The following is a 20,833-nucleotide window of genomic DNA, read 5'->3' on the forward strand; positions in this document are numbered from 1 at the left end:
ACACATACACACAAGGACACACAGTCCATGTAAGAGATGTCCATTCAAGCTGGAAGTCATTTTCACCAAGAAATAGAAAAGGACCAGACTGGTTTGAACTGATTTTCACCCAGATTTTATTTCCCCATGCACCTCAGCTCTTTCGAATCGGATGCAGCAATAAAAAACTTTGACTATCAAAGTAAAAAACTATGTCTTCCTGCAAAGAGCACATCTCAGAAAAAAAAACAACTTCTGGTATTAGAAAGTGAAGAGAAAAAACGAGGAGAACCCGCGAATGAGCTGCTGATTATGCAGTCTCTGGGTTAAAAAAAGAAAGAAGTCAAACTCTCTTATGGTAATATGATAGAAATCACTTCCTGTATAAATGCATAAAAATGGAGGATTTTCATTCTGAGCATGTAAATCTGAGTCCCGCTTTGTGTGACCTTTTGTGTGCAACACAGAAAATGATGACGGAAGTCTTTCCTCACTGTGTGTGACGGCTCAATCCTGTGTGACACTCCTGTCTCGTTGTTTTTATATGTCTACCTCCCCAGGCGACTGACTGACAGGTCTGGAGCAGCTACAAAAAAGCATAGCAAACCCCACTCTGTCACGCCGGTACAGCAGCCACTCCTTCCTCTCATCATCCAACACAGAGGGGAAGATTGAGAGACAGCAAGAAGAGATGGCAGGAAAGGAATAAACAGACATGTGTGAAGGGAGTAGACAAATAATAAGAGAATATAAAGTAGGCCATTTGTCTTCAGAACATTTTCTTCGGATTCCTATAACATGCTTCCTTAACTGTATGTCGTGGATATTGAATATTTCTTCAAGCCTCCAGTTCTAAGACGGAATACGGAATGTAGGAATCAAAAGGTTTTCTAATCAAAGGTTCAGGAATAATTACATTTTGCCGATGTGGAAACTGTTGACATTATACTTGTGCTGGAAAACATCATCATGGAATTTGGGAAAATCATGGAGCAGCAGACTTTGCACCTTAGGGTGCATCGATTTCTTGGCACAAACATCAGACCTGGCGCCTGAAACACAAAGAGATTTATGGGTTAGCCGGCTACCATCACGCTATGCTCAGGTGTTTCTGGTTTCTTGCTTTTGGCTTACTTTTAACAAGTAGATAGATCACATTGGTAACCTGGGGCCTCTTCCACTCCAAACACTGCTGAGAGCTGCTACATGCAGATCACAATCAGCATCGAGTTTCACAAATGATTGTCGCTCTCACAAATTGCAGATACATTTGGTCCTAGGGTTCTCACATGCTCATGCGTGGGTCTTAAGTGAGGTGCTGGGCTTGATTTATATAATGTGTCAAAGTAAGCTGTGGGAAATTACTTCTATAATTTCCTTGGTGGACAACTCGTGAGACCGATATAATGGGTTCATGGCATCTGACACAATGGAACAGGTCCACTGATCAGTACTTCTTGATTTGTGTTGTTCCCAGCAGAATACTTGTTGTGTTCGGGCCCTGGATAGAAAGTTTCTAACTCGACCATAAATACCAGCTGTGTGATAAGAAACAACAACAACAACAACAACATACCAATACTTCAATATTGAGAATGCGTTTTTGAATCAGTTCTCGGGCAATTATAGTGATAAATACAAGTTTTAAAGGCCCACTGTGTAGGATTTCGGGGACTCTATTAGCAGAAATGGAATATCATATTCATAACTACGGTTTCATTAGTGTGTAGTCACCTGAAAGACAAAAAAACGTACATTATTAAGAAGTGAAAACTGATTAGTCATTCCAATGCAACATCAGCGTGCAGCCGCACATGTGCTACTCCTCTACCAAGTTGGACTGAAAGGGACATCCAGCCTACAAAATATTATACAAATCTCGCTATCTATTTATACATCCATGGCAACAGACTCATTGGCGGGGAAAATGGCGGCTGCACTACTGCAGCACCAGCTAGTGGCGGTTGTCAAAAAACTCTTATCTTTAGCGGAAGGGTATTCAGTTGGTTGCAATTTGCAACCTTAACGCTATGCCATTAAATCCTACACACTGGTGCTTTAACCTGTTTAAAAGGTATAGTGTTAAGTGTCTATCCTTTTCAGAAAGCTTCTATTTGTGACCTCTGCTACTCTTTGCCAATTCAAGTTGTCTGTGGTCATTGTCACGAGTTTCAAGAGTTTCAGTTGTTCGCTATCTGATTTGGAAACTGTTTAAATAGTCGGCTTAATGTTACTTTGTTAGACCCGTAAACTGGTTGAGTTCATCATTTTAATGTTCATGACTCAAGTGTCACTGGTTGGCAATGTAAACAAAAAATAATAGTCAAGTTTGTGGTACTGTTAGCAAGCTAGGCTAACTAGCCTCTATAGAGGCTAGCCTCCCCTGAGTAAGTACTTACAGTAAGTACTTACTGAGGAGAGGTTAGTTAGCCTTTCTTGCTAGCTTTTGAGTAAAACACAAATTTAACAGCATTATAGCTCTTCCCAAATGTTGAATGTTGTAAGGTGACCGAGTTAAGTTATGTTAAATGGTACAAAGCTATGTTGGCTTGCGTATGAGGAAAACAATGCCATGTAGCAACAATCGTAGGTTATACAGTATGACAAGTGCATTTCCTGTCGCTTAACAACACCTGCTCTCAGGTATCAGTCAACCACTGACATGGTAAATGCCAATTGAGAGGCTGCACTCTTAACCACCGTTTACACTGTTTGTGTCCAAAATTACTTTTATCCTCTTTTAGAAAGTAAAAAAATATGCACAGTAGCTGTAGTATCATTTAAGTTTATATTCAAGTTTATATTCAATGGGATATTGAATAATATTGATTGATCAATATTGATTTCCTAGTGCAGACGCGTGTCCAACTCACGTAATCCAAATGAACTGGTCAACATTTACACATACATAGCATGCTAGATAAAAAGCAAAAAGACCACTATGCTTCAAAAGCATGCTGTGCTGTATAACTCAGAGGACTTCTTGGATGGAAACCCAGCTTGTGTGAATCAGAAGTAAACTAGATTTACCGGCAGCAGTACCAGCATGGTGCATCTTTGATTGACCATCAAGGGAGAACAGAGGCTCACTGACACTTCAGTATGAGACTAATAAGGACTTGGGGTCCAGGAAGGCGACACAGAAAATGTCCCCTCTTCAAACACTAAATGGGTGTATTGGCAGGTTGCTGTTGTTCAGCAGGAGGGAGAGTAGTTTAAACACACTGCTGGAGGGACACTGCTGTGTCACAGTTATTCACAATCTGATTCCGGGGTCCCGGTTCAGGAAAGCATCCAATTGGGAATCACTTATGAAGTGTCTGGTGATAACAAGTGAGGCTGAGGCTTCTATCAGGAGCAGACAGATTCCCGCTTGAAGCCGGAGTCCAAATGCAAACCCTTTTCTGCTCAGAAATAACATTGATTCCAAGCCACTGGCAGTGTAGATCACTGGCATAAGGGTTTCAATACAAGTGTGGATGGCATTAAACAGAATGGGAGAGACAGAGGACAATCCATCAGAAGAGGACAAAGAGGACAGAGAATGCGAGAGATTGACAAAAAGATAAAAGAGACCCGAGGAAGGAGAAAACCTGTACAGGCCCACATTCTGGTACAAATAGAGGATCATTAGTTCATATGGAATAAAACACTGTGAGGTGATTTAGTCCATATATAGACACCCTTCACAGCAATCATGTATACACCAGTGCCTGATTAGTTTCTTCGATCTGCATGAAAGTTCATGTCAAGTTCAAACCATCATTGTTCAGACAAACTTTTTCAACGCAGTAGAAGTTCTCATCAAGTTTAACAGTTATATATATATATTATATAACATTTGACAAAACCGTCCCAACTCAACCATATCTATATCAGCAGATAATGGATCTAATTTGACTTTCATGCACAGACCAGAAGCCCCAAAACTGCTGCAGATACAATTATAACAGCCCAAAGTAGCAAAAAATATATTGTAATGAGCCTGCATGTGACATAGGAATAGGAGCCAAATCTGTTTGGCTTGTCGAATCACATGTATTCTGATCCATGGAAGCCCATAAAAAAACTGACTGGGTTGTCGTATTTCATAGTTTGTGGGTTGGTAGGCTCTCCAAACACCCAAATGTTTGTGCACAAGCACTGAAAAAGTTAGCTTTTCATGCATTGTTTTTCTTTTCTCTACTGCAGTCTGCAGCAGGGCAGCTGCTGTTGTTAGACATTTTAAAACTTTGCATAAGCAAATCACTTGTGGGATTTTATTGTGAAACAAACACAGGGAATGTATTGTGTTTGCTGAAATGACTGATGTTGTTGCTCGTCTTGGGGGGGGGGAGGGGGGGCAGGGGGGGACAGGCTCAGGAAACCACAAAATTGATCTATTGTGGTTGCTCACAGCCATGGCAGTGGTGCCAAATGTCCCACATCTACTATTGACCTGTTGCCTGAGATCCAATATTTCTTTTATATGTTAGTTTCACACATTTGAAGGTGTGCCTTCAAGGCTTATTCTGGGAGCAGTATATCTTGGCTCATATGTGGACATGAAAAGAGAGAAGTTGGAAAAGGCCGTCAATCATTGATTTACAGTACATTAGGTGCACAAAAGCTTTGTTTATCGTTTCATTTTCACTTCAAGGAGGCTGTAGTAGGACAATTCCTCTACTTCTGTAACTGACTATAATGCTAAAAATGTATGCACCCATTGACCAAATTTGTATTTCCTTATGAATGTATTATCTCTTGCATAGTGTGGAAATAATATACTATATTATCTATTTAGGGATTGCCTTAGTATTACAAATGCATTTAAGTCCTGACTCCTTAAAATGTCCAATAACCAGCACCAGTTGAGTAGCAGTCAAAGTAACCATTACCTGCAGCTCTGTCAAAAATGTCGTCTCACATATATGCTACTTTCATTCACAGTTGCCATTAAAGATATATTTGATGTCTGTCTGACCTGAATTTGCCATTTGGTGCAAAAGAGACGAAGCCTCCCGAGTAGACCGATGGACGGGAGACAGAGAGCAAAGGATGGATGTGACTGAATTGTTGATTCGAGCACATCACAAGGACGCGTTTGGATAGACAGAGGGATGTAAAGGCAGGAGAGAGAGAGAGAGAGAGAGAGAGAGAGAGAGAGAGAGAGAGAGAGAGAGAGAGAGAGAGAGAGAGAGAGAGAGAGAGAAGGGCGATGCAAAGAGACATGCCGGTCTGGGAAAATCTTGCATCACAGCTGGAATTCCATCAGAGCAAAAGAGATGAGGCATTTTTGAAATGAACCCAAGGGAGACATTCAAAAGGAGCAAGATGAGTTGTAAGATGAGGTGAGGTCAAGGGGATGAGCGTGACCGGAATGCGTAACTGAGAAAAGTTGTGTTTGGCATCTCTGAAAAATGTGTAGTCAGCTTTTACTCAGATGTTTGTATATGAACTGTCAATCCAGAGAAGACACTTGCTCAGAGAAAACTCCAAAAGTAAATATCCAGAGTAAAACTTTACAGTTTCGAGTCCTTCAGTTGTTGAAGACTTTGTTTCTGAGTTCTGGCCAAAACAAAATTTCCGAAGCAGCGGCGCTGTCTTGTCACTGCGGAACACCACTTATCCTGACTTAATGCCACGTTGAGCTTTGTCAAGCACCTCTTGTTCTCGTCGGAGTGTCTCTAGGGCTGTGATTGGAGTGTGAGGCCGAGGCAAAGCGCTGCGTAAGTGGCTATCTGGTGCTCCATTTGGGAACACTTAAGACTCTCCCACCGCTAATTACGTAGCTCTAATTAGCTTGCGGGTAGAAACCAGTAAATGCCTAATTGTCTATTGACATTATGCAATGAGCTGCAACAAAACCCTCTATCTCTGTTACCGTAACGCCTCAACAGCAAAAAACATAGGGTGCTGAAAGTGTCAAGTCTGAAGGGTTTCAGGCGCAGTCGCCAACACCCAATGGAAAAGGAATGTGAATATTCAGTATTCCTATCATGACTTTTCAAAGTCAGCAGAGATGTGAAAGACTCAAGTCTGTCAGAGTTATTGTTGGCAGAAATATTGTCTCCATCTCTTTTTTTTTTTCCTGACTCTCTCCGTCTCTGTTCCTCTCTTTGTTCCTTCATCATATCCAAATTAAATTAGCTTGACTGAAGCAATGTACTTACGTTTGAGCAACACAAATAACGATGAAGTTAATGAGCGACACCGAACTGCCAAAAGACCAAGACACAACAAGACATAAAAATGATTAACAATAGCAAACGCTCACTCTGCCATTCCGCCGCGGCGGATCCCACGAGCATCTTCAGGAACGTCACACTTTCCGTACAGACAGACAGTATATCATATAGATGGAAGCTTCTGCATTCGTCTTTTCTTGCTTTGGGACAAAGCGCACATTCAGTACCTGTCTCTCTGTGTGTGTGTGTGTGTGTGTGTGTGTGTGTGTGTGTGTGTGTGTGTGTGTGTGTGTGTGTGTGTGTGTGCACGCTTACATTTATTCTCAAGGCTTTGGTATAATAGGAATGAACAGCAGTAATTGATGCATGTTATTTATGCTTTTAATCCAGTCCTGCTGCTTTGCAGGTGGAATATTTGAAGCAGCAGCTCAGTGAATGTTCAGCTTTTCAAGGTAGAATTCACCCAGTATTTTCATTTTGGTTCTCTTTTGATGTTGCAAACAAACTGAGGACACAGCAGATGCATCAAGGTGGTTTGACGTAACACTTGAAGCTTTTAACATGCTCGTGAAAACAACAACTGCCACATTTGAGAGCTTTTCCCTGTAGTCTTATTGCGGCGTTGTATGGGATGGAAAATTGCTGCTAAATTTATTCAGACTCATTCAGGGAATACATCCTTTTCAGACAGTCTCCCTGAAGGTTATAATATCAGAGCAAAAACCAAGCGTATCAAGTACCGTGCCTAATCTAATAGAATTCTAGTCGGAAATCAAGACATTTGTTTCTGTTCAAATGAATATCACACATCGTCTGTTTTAAATGACAGACACATGAATATTACAAATGTTTATTTCTAGCTTAAGTGCATCTTAACTACTGGTAGAAAAAAAAAGTTATGTAATGAGAAAACTTAAGCTTCCTGTAGACTAAAAGCCTCTGATTCTTGCTGACACGGGACGCTGTGGGATTATATGGTTAATATTGCTGTTGTTATTGTGGTCATATGTATCCATCCTGGTCTCAAATTGTTTATCAGAAAGAGGCTCTGAATCAAATTCAGCGAGCGCCGCAGAGGAGCAGATTCAGCCAATAAATGTGTTGAGTTGGCTGTTAGCTGACAGGAGCTAATATTAGCTCATAAACTTACCTTTTCCACGCAGTACCTTCTGTCAGAAGGTCCACGCCCTTTGCCTTGTGGGACAAATCTGTCCGAATCTGAGGAACTAGATGAAAGCAACAGACTTTACGAAGCTATAAAGTAAAAAAAACAAAAAAAAAACGCCTGAATACTGCAAATCCCAGTGGTTTTCCTGTTAGTGTTTCATCTTCCATTGCTGTTTTCAAGCCAAACTCAAGGAGCGTTGAGAACAGTCCAACACTGGAGGAAATACCTTCAACATTCTCGACATTTTCCCATCAACCTCGGCTGCACTTTGTGCTTCAACAAGAAAACATTATTAATTTACAGGTTAACACAATACCATTGTACCAAAATACCAACAACAAACCAGTGCTTTCCCCCAAACTGAGTGCAGCCACCAGGCGTACAAGCAATTATCTAATTAGGATACAAAAAAGGTAACTGTATTCCCTACAGGTACAGATAAAAAGACATAATCAGAATACCAATACATTTTTATAAAAATGGGGATTACTAGACAACAATAGTGGAAGAACAGTTCTTCTCTAACTTCTACTTTTTATTCTGCTGTTCTGCTCACAGGGACTACCTTGTGGAGGGAATTCAAAAGTAATGGAAAGTTACCAAAATCCCGTTACTTCAATACTGTGATACTGGGATGAATTACTTCGCAATTGTATTGGATTTCATTTTTAAAGTGACTCTCTTAACTCTGGCAGCCGGTACTTAAAAAAAGCTCACCGAGCAAAGTGTCAACCTTGTGACCTGAGCGACCATGAGACACTGTTTCAACGGCAAACGTGCTAATGGCCAACAATCGCTTAATCGCTAAAGGGACATTTTTTTTGGTACAAATAATGCTACAAATAAAAAAAAACTTAATTCTTACCAATCCACACATTAATTCCCTGTTTTCTTACTTTACCTCCTCTGTTGTCTCACACATCCTCGACATAGTAAAGTTCTGTTTTGTTTTAGTTTTTTCCCCGAAAAACAGGAGGTAAAGTTGACAGTAGGCATATTTGATTAAATGTTAGTATTTAAATTTTGAAAACCCTCAGACGATTGTTTTCACATATACATTGTGAATGTTCAACCTCTATCAACCTTTCTGACCATAACTGTTGAAGTAACACCTTCTGCTACGCGTGCACTGTCCTGTTTCCATTAAAAACAGAAAGCTGGTATTCAGTGATAAAAGGAGGTGTCTGTCACACACGAGTTTTCACTTCTAAAATCAATGACTACTCACTAATCTCCAGTACTGTTCCTGTCACCTTACCGGCTAGTTTCTAAGGAGAATCAAGCGTTTGCACAGCCACAGAAATGGACCGAAACATGTTTAATTTCGCCTCAAACCCAATTAAAAATCCTTTTGTGTGGTCAGTCGTTTCACAAGACTTGACAATTCACTATATGGCCACAACCTTACTGAGACTATTGTCTGAAGAATGACACAGAGAGGAATTATTGACATTTGAATTGAAGTCCCCTGGTTTGCCTCAACGTTTTGAGAGATATAAACGAAAGTGCAACGCTACTCGTGTCTCTGCATGGGTCCCGATGCTCGTGTGAAGAGACTGAGTGACGAGGAGGTGAGAATCGTTTCGGCTGAATACAGAGGCGTGAGTGGAGAGTTGCTTTTGACAGTGCCATTATTAATTCATTGTTGTGTTCATAAACTTTATTGCAGTTTTTTTTTGTTTGTTTCAAATCTCAAAAGTTGATTGGCATGTGTGTGCACATGTTTGTGTGTGTGTGGATATAATGTCTGTGTGTGTGTGTGTGCGTGTGTGTGTGTGTGTGTGTGTGTGTGTGTGTGTGTGTGTGTATGTGTGTGCGTGTGTGTGTGTGTGTTGGCTTGCTGGTATCTCTTGGGGCCAAACAACACGTCTACTAAAATACAAACACAGCAGCTCTGCACAGCCCAGAGGAGAGTAGCATCGCTGCAGGTGTTTTTTAAAGGTGTTGAGGGGGCCCAGTGAGACCACTTCTGTCTGTCAGCATGTATGTATGTGTGTGTGTGTGTGTGTGTGTGTGTGTGTGTGTGTGTGTGCAGGTTGCAATCCAGTATGCGTGCACATGGTATATGCACAATGCATTACAATCACAGTACAATGTGGCAAGGATATGCAAGAATGTCTTTTTATGCAGCGCATGTGCCCCAAAGGTGGAGAAGCCGCAGGTTGTTTTCGTCACAGTTTGTCAGGATGTAAAGATGTCCCCCTAACCTCAGGCACTATCTGCTGGTCATTCAGCACAACAGAGAACTGACCGTCCTGCTTTCTATATCAAATACCAACCTCCTCAGCACAGAGCAGCAACACACAGGAGGACATTCTGGTAGTATGAGAGGTGTATTTAGTTCAGAAATCTGCCCCGAAGCTTTACTTTTTCCACCGGAGAGCGCACACCTCGACACACTAAGCACACATATGCATACGCCGGGGCCCCGATTATAACTATGGACATAATTCAAAGTGATTACCAGTGAGGTGTGTCTGAAAACTCCTTTTAAAGCAGCTTTTTTTTCGCCAAACACCAGCTCTCAGACATAATTACTGCAAGCACTCAAGGTACATTAATAACCCGCAGGCTGACAAAAAAAAAAAAAAGAAGAGCCACACACATGAATACTGTGTATATGTATTAAAAAAAATATATATATTCTGTCTTCATATTTGATGGTGTGCGTCTTTTATACAAAGACACAAAGTAAATGGTTGAGTTAAGCTTCGATATTGTCAGCAGGTATGGCAGCTGCATGTCAAAGGGGTTGCCATGGTGACTGGGCACAGTCAGCTCAGCCATCCCCTCCCTCCCTCCCTCCCTGTGCCTCTCTCTCTCACTTCACTCACTTTTTTTTTTCGCTCCCAGCTATTCTGTCGCATACCAGTGTACGGCTTTAAATGACGGTGGTGGCCTTGTGGACGTAACGGAGAGAAGCAGAACACTCCTAGACCTTTAAAGAGCATCATGACGCTCGTCATTAACGTACAGCGACACAGCATCTCGAGAGGACACGTCTGAAGGATAACATCGCCGGCTTTGGCATCATGTCTATTTCCCTCAGAGCACCATAATGGAGGGGAGGAGGGGGGGGGGGGGGGGGGGGGGGGTGTACCAGAGCGAGCCCGGAGCATTTAATCACATCCTGACAAGAGAAATTATCATGTTCAGAAGCAGAGCAGGGCAGTTGCGTGTCTCAGACACAAATGTCACACTGCTTTCTGCTCCCCTGCGCGCCGAGGTCATCAAGTGCCTCCGAGTTAATTGCTTTGCCGTGGACTTTGTGACTCTCAGATGGTGCAGCACCCCATTAAAATCTCCTGAGATCATGGCCAGCGCTGCTCTGTATCCTCACAAGAGTTTACAAAAGTCCCCCGGTTTCCTGGCTTAAACCCTCTCCCCCGATTCTGAGCCGGCCTGAACCCCGCTCGCTCCATTTACGCAAAGGCTTCCTTTCCCTCGCCGTATTCACAGGCCCGTCATTAATGCCGCCTACCATGGTCTTTAACCCGCTCGTTAACACAGTCGATTAGTACAGAAGAGCTGGGGCAGGCTAGGACGGTGGCAGAGCATAATGGCTAAATGTCAGCCAGATTCTGTCTGCAGTGAGAACCCGTAATGAGAGCGAGGGAGCTCTGAAAATAGGAGCTATTGCTTGTAATGGGAGTCTCACGCAATGACTCAATGGGTTCTTTGTCTTGCTGAGCAGGAGCACGGTGACACACATAGGCGCGCACCCACACACACACACACACACACACACACACACACACACACACACACACACACACACACACACACACACACACACACACACTGGCATGCTGACGTTTAGATAGATTGACACACACACAAAGGAACATGCAAAGCTTTCATTTCCGTGCAATCAGTGCTGGAGTGCACACGCAGTAACACACAGAAAGAAAATGCCACACATGTTCATTTAGTGAGCATACCCACGGAAATACAAACACACAACCCACAAACTTTGAGCGTGTGAACCATATTTTGAACACCTCCGTCACAACATCAAATTAACCCAGCTCGCATAATCGCTTCCATTTTTTTTTTTTTTTCTTTTGGTACAGACCACCATAGCGTGCTAAGAAAGGTCGAACGTCTTTTATACATGAGGCTGTGGCTTAGAGAGGACAATGTGGAAGAACAAAAAGGTAAAGGGAACAGTCACGGAGAGGCTTTTGGAACAGAATTTGTTGTGCAGCCAGCCAGCAGTCGCCATCACTCCCATGTTGTTAGTGTCCACAGAGAGCACAGTGTGTACTAAAACAGTCCTCTGTGCTTAGGAGACATAATTTGCGCCCTGAGGACCTCACTACGCAAAATGTTTGGAAATGTGATATGATGTTTCAGAGCACCAAATAAAGAGCCGGGCTCTGAAAAGCTGCCCAGAGGATTACCGTCAGATCTACCGTAGAGTATTTGGGGGGGGGGCAGCATTGGTGGTCTAAGTGAGAGTAAGACTTCTCCCAACTGGATTACGGATATATAACATTTGGCACAGGTTTTCTCACACCCCTGCTTTAACAGGTTTTTATATTCTTGGACTAAAAACATTTTCTCACCTTCAGGCGGGTGATGGTAGGGTAAACCGCCTGGTGTTGAATTGAACCTATGCTGGATGTAAAGATTCAAGAAGGATTTCTTTGTCCTGTTAAGAGATTTCCGGGAATAACGTCAACACGTCAGATGACAAAACAGTGTGAGTGTTTTAGTGACAGCAGGGATGATTCATAACCGGCATTCTATTCATAAAGATTCACACCAGACATTTTCAATCAAACACAAAAGTTCACCGCTCTGGCTTCTCATCAACTGTGTTTTTTTTTTTCTTTCTCAAAAGCCTGCTAACCATTCTTCTAACTAGATTAACAGTGGTAAGCTTGACCCTAGCTTATTTGTCCTGCTAAAGTCTGTGGCTGAAAGAAAGTGGAACTTATGGCCAACAGGCGCAATCAAAATTTGTTTTGTTTGTACGTGGGACAAGAACATTTGGAGATGCTAATCTGTTTCTGTGTTCAATGCATCACGTTCCAAATATTGCCCCATTCCTTCCAATGAACGTTGTTCGCTGGCCGCATTGTGCGCCAAGAAAGTCTTATAGCTTCTGTGTTTTTGGACCCATCACAAATGCACATTAGCATCTTTCTCTGGCTGAAACACGAATGACAGAAAAACAATATTCTATTTTTTTTTTCTTTCTTGAACCTAATGGAAACATTTTGACCATAATTCCTGACGTTTTGCGATAGTTAGTACATTTTATACATCGGTTTGGTGCCTGTTATAGCCTTAATGGTTTTGTATGTGTAACTTGATGTAACTTAGTGCAGCCAGAAGCTATTGCAATTAGCTTTTTTAAGACACCTCTTCAATCTACATTGCATTGCCTGGAGGGCTGCATCTGTTTTTGTGCTACCACTTATTGTCTGAACAGGGAAAGAACAAATGTACTGGTCAGTCATAAAGTTAGCCTCAAACCCAACACGCTATAAAAGAGTCAACAACAAGATCTTCCATTTCATATCATATGAATTTAGCGCTGTAAAATGCATTGCATCCACTCGTTATGCTGAGTAAGTAGCATTTCAATAAGTCACTACATTATCACATTCATACAGGGGACATTCAACAACCTACCTCAGGCATATCTCTCCTGAGCTGTCAAAATAATACAGCTACTAGAGACATTTACCTCCTGACAGAGTGCGCCTGTGAGCTAACAAGCCTATACTACTGGATAACGGCAAGTGGAACCACATACCATAAAGACCCCGTTACGTATGAGAACATGTCTTCAGGACGAAACCACGTCACATGCAGTTTCAACCACTAATGCTGTACCTGGATGCATGGCTGAGACTGCTGGCCTGTGGACAGAGGACAACTTGTCCAGGGAAAGCATCCACACAACAGGAGGACTTTGCCAAATGCATTGTTTCGGCCGTGGGCAGCCATGGACAGGTAAGGTGGACAATGAAAGGAAGACAAAAGAAGAAAAAAGAGTTGCAGTAGGTCCAGCACCAGGGGACCACTTTTGCAAGGAATGTATAGATGTGATTTCCAGGGAGATAACCAGATTTCTTGGCCACAACCCCCTGCTCGGTCCACGTTTATGCTCAGCGGGACACATTTCCAAGCTTCAGCCAACCCACCTGCTTGGATAGATGCCATGCTGGTGGAACATGTAGCAGCAAGTTTGTCTCTCCTGGGGCCCTCCACATCAGTCGAGGTGCCATACTGAGACCTCAACGGGTTGTCCTCCATCATCTCTAAGCCACTTGGCCATGATACATCCAGCACTGAATGTATCAAGTCCCTCACGTTATTCACAGTAGGGTGCAGGCAGGAGATGTGTGTGTGTGTGTTTTTGTCAGCCTTATTGGGCAAAAAGGGTTAAAAACATCCATTAAACTTCAGTACCTCTTTCCTCCCGGCTTCTGGGCCTATTTCCCGCGCCAGGCTGTGTGCTGCTACTCTAAGCAGGCTTTGATTGTCAGATGGGCTGATAACCCTTCTGCCTCCCTTCTCAGCATCCGTCAATCACGATGGAGCCCGGGAGCCACAAGGAGCATAAGAAGCTACACAGCCAGAAGGGAAGAGTGACACACACAGAGAGAATTAGAGACAGACACACACACACACACACACACACACACACACACACCTATATATACTGAGAGACAGAAGTTGAAACCTACTTTGGACCCATTAGAGGTCCCGCAGGCAAAGCATTGGCTGAACCCAAGCGAAGCCTGTTTCAGCATTCCTGATCATTAAACTAATGCCCAGAGTTAGAGATGGGACTCCATCCGCGGTTGTCTCTACTAATCTATTAGTGTTTATTGACTGGCCTAGTTTCTTGCTTGAAGATAATCATGTTTCCCCAACACAACCTATTTACTCTTCCTTCCTTTGCTGATTTGACAGAGTTGCCAGTTGCTGAGAAAGGACAACATCCCCAAACTGGTCACTGTGTGATCAGAGGAGCCCGGTCTGTGTCCTCTACACGTCGTTGATGAGAGTGTGTACTAATGCCCGTCTAAGCTGCTTAGCAAAACAGATTTTACCCATACAATGGATTATACTGCAGAGTGATCAATATAATTTACCAAAGCAGTTTTTATCAGTGACTTACTTTGTTGTTGAAAGCTTGACGCTGATTTAATGCTATATTTATACAGTAAGCCTAATGATTACGGTGATTGAACAACTGTCAGGTAATTTGATTCATTTAATTTATGGTGCTATAATACGACGAAGAGCGTGTTCTCCTTTAAATATACTTGAGAGTAACGTCGTCATTTTTCATTAATATCACTACAAGAAGAGGGCTGGAATCAGTTTTTACAGAAACTGTAATAGATCGCAGTTACCAGCTTTCTTGCGAACAGATTAACGAAACCCCTTTCCATGCGACCCTAACTGCCGACACCTCTTTTTGAACAGGGTTGTTTTTTTCCCCAGCAGTGGCTGATTTCAGCAAAATTAATGGTTGCACACTGCCGCCATGACGGCTGCCCCCTTCATCAAATTCCGGTGACAGGACTGTGAAAAGCCCAGACGGGATTATACAAAGAGTGGAGGTGTGATGAGGTGTCAGAGCAAAAATAAATAATTGTCAACATGTGTCAGACGCCCACCAGCAATTATGCAACTATATGCGAGTGTGCGTATACAAATGCATGTACACTAAAATCATACATATGACTGCTTTATTGATGTGCAAGTCTGGTTTTGAGAGCATTTGAGGGCATCCGTGCATATGGGGTTATGTGAATGCCTCTGAGCCTGTGTATGTATGTGTGTGTGTGTGTGTGTGTGTGTGTGTGTGTGTGTGTGTGTGTGTGTGAGACAGTAATAAATTTGGCGAGAGGGAGATGGCAGAGGAGAGTGATGGATCGTCTGTGTGCTGCAGGCGGAGTCTCTAGGGAGGGACACAGCTACATCCTACCAGGGAGGGACAACTTAGAGTAATTGGGTCACTGGTACCGGGATGAGAGTTTCCACCCAGCCTTGCTTTTAAGTGAGAGAGTGGCACAGAAGGTAGGAGAAAGGAGAAGAGAGCGAGGCTAAGCAGAGAGGTAGGTGATAGAGGCACAGTGATAAATAATGAGAATATGGTCTACGTGAAAGAGAAAAGCAGAGGCAGAGGAAAGCAGAAAAATGGGTGCAATAAAAAAGCAGGAAGCAGAAGCACAGTTGGCAAGAAATAAGCTGCTATTTTGTTTTTGATACCTCCTAGAAGAGCTGCCGTGATTACAGGCAGCCATGAATTTCAGCCTGCGTGTCCTCCTATCAGGGAGTATGCAATATACCAAAAAAAAAAAAGTGGCTGAGCTAACTCTTACATGCATCTTCTTCTTCTGCTCTTCTTCCAGTGGAGCTCGGCGGTTAAACGAGATCAAACCCTCCTTTAATGGAAACAAAGAGGTGCAAAAGGGGCGCTCGGGGGGGAAAAAGGAGAGTCTTCAAGCCGCTTATGGGTTCTGAAAGGAGACTCAAGAGGATGAGAAGAGAAAGGTAGAGATGGAGGGAAGGAGACAGAGGGAAATGTGGGCGTTCTCTGCTGCTATGGCAAGACTGAAAGGTCAGAGATTGAGTATTGTGCAAATCTATCACACTAACGCCGGAAGGCAAATACAGGAGAGCTGGCTGCCAACCCGCTGCTCCTGGCCCTGTCTCCTACTTCAGCCTAACCAGGTCAACTGTCTCTTTTTTAAGTTTGTGAAGATATACTGTGAATGTAAACCTTCCCATTTTGTTGAATTTGCATCTTTTGTCCAGATTTGATCTTCTGCTGCATCAGCCTCCTTTCAAAGTCTGAAACTTGAAGTTTATACTCGCCGTAGTGAAGCGGGCTTGAGGCATGATAATCACGGCCTGTGCGTTGTGCATGGAGGGTCTGCGAGTGGTAGCGACGCTGTACATGTCTAGGGACTATACAGAGAAGGCCAATTTGTCTTCAGATGCTTTAGAAATAGAAAGTCTTGAAAAATCTTTGAGTATATATTTTGCCGGTCAAATCAAATTGTTTGCTGGATATTCAACCTTCGTTTCTTTATAATGCATGTAATGCTTGATATGTTTATTTACAGGGCTTGTACAAAGGCCATTAAGTAGTCCATAAATATGAGATATGAGTTTACAGGTAATTACATTCCCTGCTTGACATTGAGGAGGTTGGTTTGTGCCGGTTCCACTCGTTGTCTTTCATACAGTTGATTTCGTTCGTTCGCCCTCTGGAGTTTCGGAGAATAATGCAACGAACGGCGCATTGAGCATAAAGGCCTCTGTGCATCCTCGGAGCTCGCGCGCCATCTGCGGCGCCTCACACTATGGTAGAGTACAAACAAAGCTTGAGGGTCAGATGAATTTGTATCTCTAAATTGTGACCATGAATGCGTTTGGTTTAAATGTGAGGATTGGGAAAGGGTAAAGTTCAATATGACCAAGAATAAGAATTATTAAACCCAGTGATTGATATTTAGTGGAATATATTGTAGGCCAGAGTTAGAAAAAAATCCAATACTGAGATATCAGTCAGATTTTTCCATAAACACATAACACAAACAGACATTTTTGAAGGATTCCCTCACATTATGTTTTACAGGATTGTCCCTGCAGTACCGTACAGACTGAGTGGAACATTTTTCAGCTGAGTCATAAACTTGTCAAGTCTCTTGTGGACACACTGTACTGGTGACACTTAATTACCTTAGACACATTTTGGCATCTCTGTCTCGTTACTTCTCAGTTGACATGTTCAATGATACCAACATGTCGGATCTGCAATAAGTTAATGTTGGCTGATATATATATATATATATATATATATCGGCCCAGAGTATTTATCCAAAAGACATTTAGACGGAGGTCAAATTTTCCCCGGTGGTAGAGCAATGAAAGAGCTAGGTGGTGTAATTTAATCATTTTAAGTGCTCATATTACTTATGCTGTAAACGTCAACAAACGTTAGCTACATTGTATCCAAAATACAAATTGAAGGAAAATGATATGCATCATTGAATGAATTCTGAGTTTATCATTCAATATAGGGTTGCAACTAATTAGGCATTTTCATTATTGATTGGTTGGTTTATGAAATGTCCAATACAAATTAGAAAAAATTATTGTTTATTCTGACCAACACTCTCTCAGTTGAGAAGCTGAAATTGTCGAAAAAAAACAACTTAAACAATGAATTGCTAATTTAAATAGTTGTCAATTAAAACAAACGTTGAATCTTTTTATGGAAGTTATCTGTTATGAGTGTCGGGTTAGTCCTTCTCTGTCAAACAAAGAGAGATTTCATTTTTCCAGCAGGTACTTCATGTTACAGTTATAGCCATCTTGGATAAACAGACCAAGAAAACACCACCGCCTACAGAAAAATCCAACTTCATCAATATCAATATCAAAAAAAAGACATGACTTCTGAGAGAAGCAGTGGAAAAAAATACCACTGCAGCAGAGATGGAACTAAATGATTAAGACATTTTCAGCATCCCAACTTTAACAAATGGTGGATGTATAATTAAAACAAAGTTTCCCAGAGTGACTCAGTGTGAGAAATGTAGAAGAGAGGAGCACAACATGAAGGTCAACATCTTGATTCAAACCCCGTGATGAAGCAAGTATGACGAGGAACTCGACACTCTTTTACTTCCACGTCAATGTTCTCTATCTTCCATTTGCATCTTCTCTTGCTGTCCTTTATCTAGCCCTCACTTCTTTGCTCCCGTTCTATTTATTTCACCTGCAACACCTTCCATTGTCTGTTCAACCAGCCCTCGGACCTTTGACACTACTTTAACCGCATCGATGCTCTTATAGGTGGAAGTAATTAAGCAGCAACTTGTCTGAGCTTCTGTTCCGTGACTGGATTTGCATAATGAGTAAAAAATGTTGAGAAGCAAAAAACATATTGCTCTGATTAGCTGTTGTGGTGGTTTACACATGCAATTAAATTCATTTTACACCACAAATTAGATCGAGAACAACAATTCATAAAGCGGGCAAGTTTCATAGTTTAATTGGGCTGAGAACCATAATTTCTAAACATTTCATTATTCCAAATAGCCCTTATCACAAAGATGTTTTGGAAAAAGGCTTTGCTGCATGAACGAGCTTTTATTATGCTGGGTGTTAACATTACTTTAAGGTTTATGGGCAAATAAAGTAAGAGACATTTAGTTTCTTTTGCTGCTCTCAAACTGTATGATTTATGATGAGCCAAGCAAATGTGAGCCGCAGAGTCAATAGAATCCATTAACTCATGACTTCTGGACATGAATTGACTTTGCGTCTAAAATCAAAAGCTGCTGTCAAACTTAAGAGGCCCTGAGTTTATAAAATTCACAAATGAAGGGAGGAATCCAATGAAATATACATTTATTAGGGTGTAATTCCTCTAGAATATACAATTAGTCTCTGTTGATTCGCCTTCCTAATTTATGGGTTTGCAAGATCACAACATTAACTTTTAATACTGGGAAGCATCCTCACTGGATGTCATTTGAAATGTAAATCCCCACAGAAAGTATTTATTATTAAAGAATATAGTCTTAGTAATACATTTTTAAGTTTAGAACAAGAGTAATAATAAATAATAAATTATAACTTCACTTTACTTCAGTACAGCTTTGGTAGCGAGGCAGTGACACAAACCGGTCACTTGAGAATCGGTAACTTTAAAAGGGATAGTTTAAACCAAAACTAATTTTTTGTCCTTAGCTGCTCACCTCCATTGTCAGTGTTGATGACCCCCCGAGTATAATATGAGTGTTTTGCAGAAATAATATTGCACTGTGGATCCAAAAGTCCTCTATTAATCTCGTTCTATCATCTATTTTACTCTCTGATAATGGGCAGCCTCACACTACAGCAGCGAGAAGAGCTTCTCTTCAAAATGCTCAGATTTTGCTGCTCAAGCCGTTTGGGGATATTTAATGGCTCTTTTGTGATACTTTTGAAAATTATGCTCAAATTCATTTCAATTTCCGTGGAACACAGGGCGGAGACGGAACCAAGACAATGTGCGCATGGTTTTTAGTCTCGCTAGCGGCATGCCAGTCGATTAGCCTACTCTGTCCTGATAGAAATATCCTATAAACTGTTGAATCGATTGCCATAGTATTTACTACAGACATTCATGGTCCTCAGAGGATGAAGCATTTCTGACTTTGGCAATCTCCTGACTTTCAATTTGTGACCAAATACCTGCAAAACTAATACTATTTCCATCAGCCTCAGCTGCACGTTGTGTTTTGTGCTAAGCAGCAAATGTTAGCATGCGAACATACTGACTATGCTATTGCTATTGCATGCTAGCATGCTGGTGTTAGGATTAAACTCAAAGCACTGCTGTAGTGCAGCCACACAGCGCTGCTAGCACTGCACACAGCAAAAAAACAACCGTCATTGCTGCTTTCAGACAGACACAGTTGTCACTTTCCCATTTTGTAAGTTGCAAAATGTACTTGCGCCCATGAGCATGTTGGTCTTAAAATGAGGTGCGGTCAGGCGCATCGTTGGCCGAAAGCAGTTGTGCCATTGAGCAACAAAACCTGGTCTAAAATCATTGGCCCAGTATTTTCCATTAGTATTTAGGCACACAGCGATGCACAGGATCGCTCCTCCTGCTCAGTATAATAGTTTGTTATAGTCGTTGATGGGACAGAGGATTGGGAGATGGCGGAGGTAGAGGGTACGCTGCTCCTGTAGACATGTACGCTTGTGCGCTTTCACTTCGGGGTTGAGCAGATCTGGTTCCACTGCAGAAAGACGCTCGCTTCTCCAAATTGCTGAATACGCCATTAAAATAGCAATGCGCCGTGTGAAGGCATGGCAGATGACAATCAGATTGGTTTGAAACACACCTATGGTTAATTAGGAGAATAAGTACTACCCCTTTGCCCATTAAACCTCACTCTGTGCCCAGAGTATGCACTGTTTAACTGGCAAAAGTGGAGTTGGACCTGAATGCCTTTGCACCATGTGCAATAGCTTGTTTAAAAAGAGCATAAAGACAGGTTACAAACGTTCCAACTAACAACAAATTAGAGGCTTAATGACTTTGCATTAATATCCATGTAAAAAGGCAACTGAATTATGTCTTTCAACATGTCATTCCCTGTTACATACACATCGCCATCTCAGCATAAATGTCTTAAGCCTAGCGAGTCACCTTTTATACATGTTAAACAACTTGGAGTTCAGTGCTGTGCTCAAGAGCCCCTCAGCAGAAATACAAGAGACACACTAATTACATCCAGAGCCAAATTATTAAACAGTCTTTCTACCTCCAGGCAAAACTGCAATCCGAGTGTCAATCTAAAGAAACAGCATCAATCCAAGAGATGAAAGCCTGTTGAAAAAAGCCAATTAGTCTTAGTAATGATGAGGGAACTGTGCGTTTGAGCTGTCTTACACAAGATTTCATCACTGCAAAGATATCATGGTCCGCTAAGAATGGGACAATCATATCAGCGCGCTGCCTGCCTTTTGCTCGGGT

Source organism: Cebidichthys violaceus, unplaced genomic scaffold (genome assembly GCF_023349555.1).
Source record: "Cebidichthys violaceus isolate CVI_PGR_0920_01 unplaced genomic scaffold, fCebVio1.0.p SCAF_14, whole genome shotgun sequence".
NCBI lineage: Eukaryota > Metazoa > Chordata > Actinopteri > Perciformes > Stichaeidae > Cebidichthys > Cebidichthys violaceus.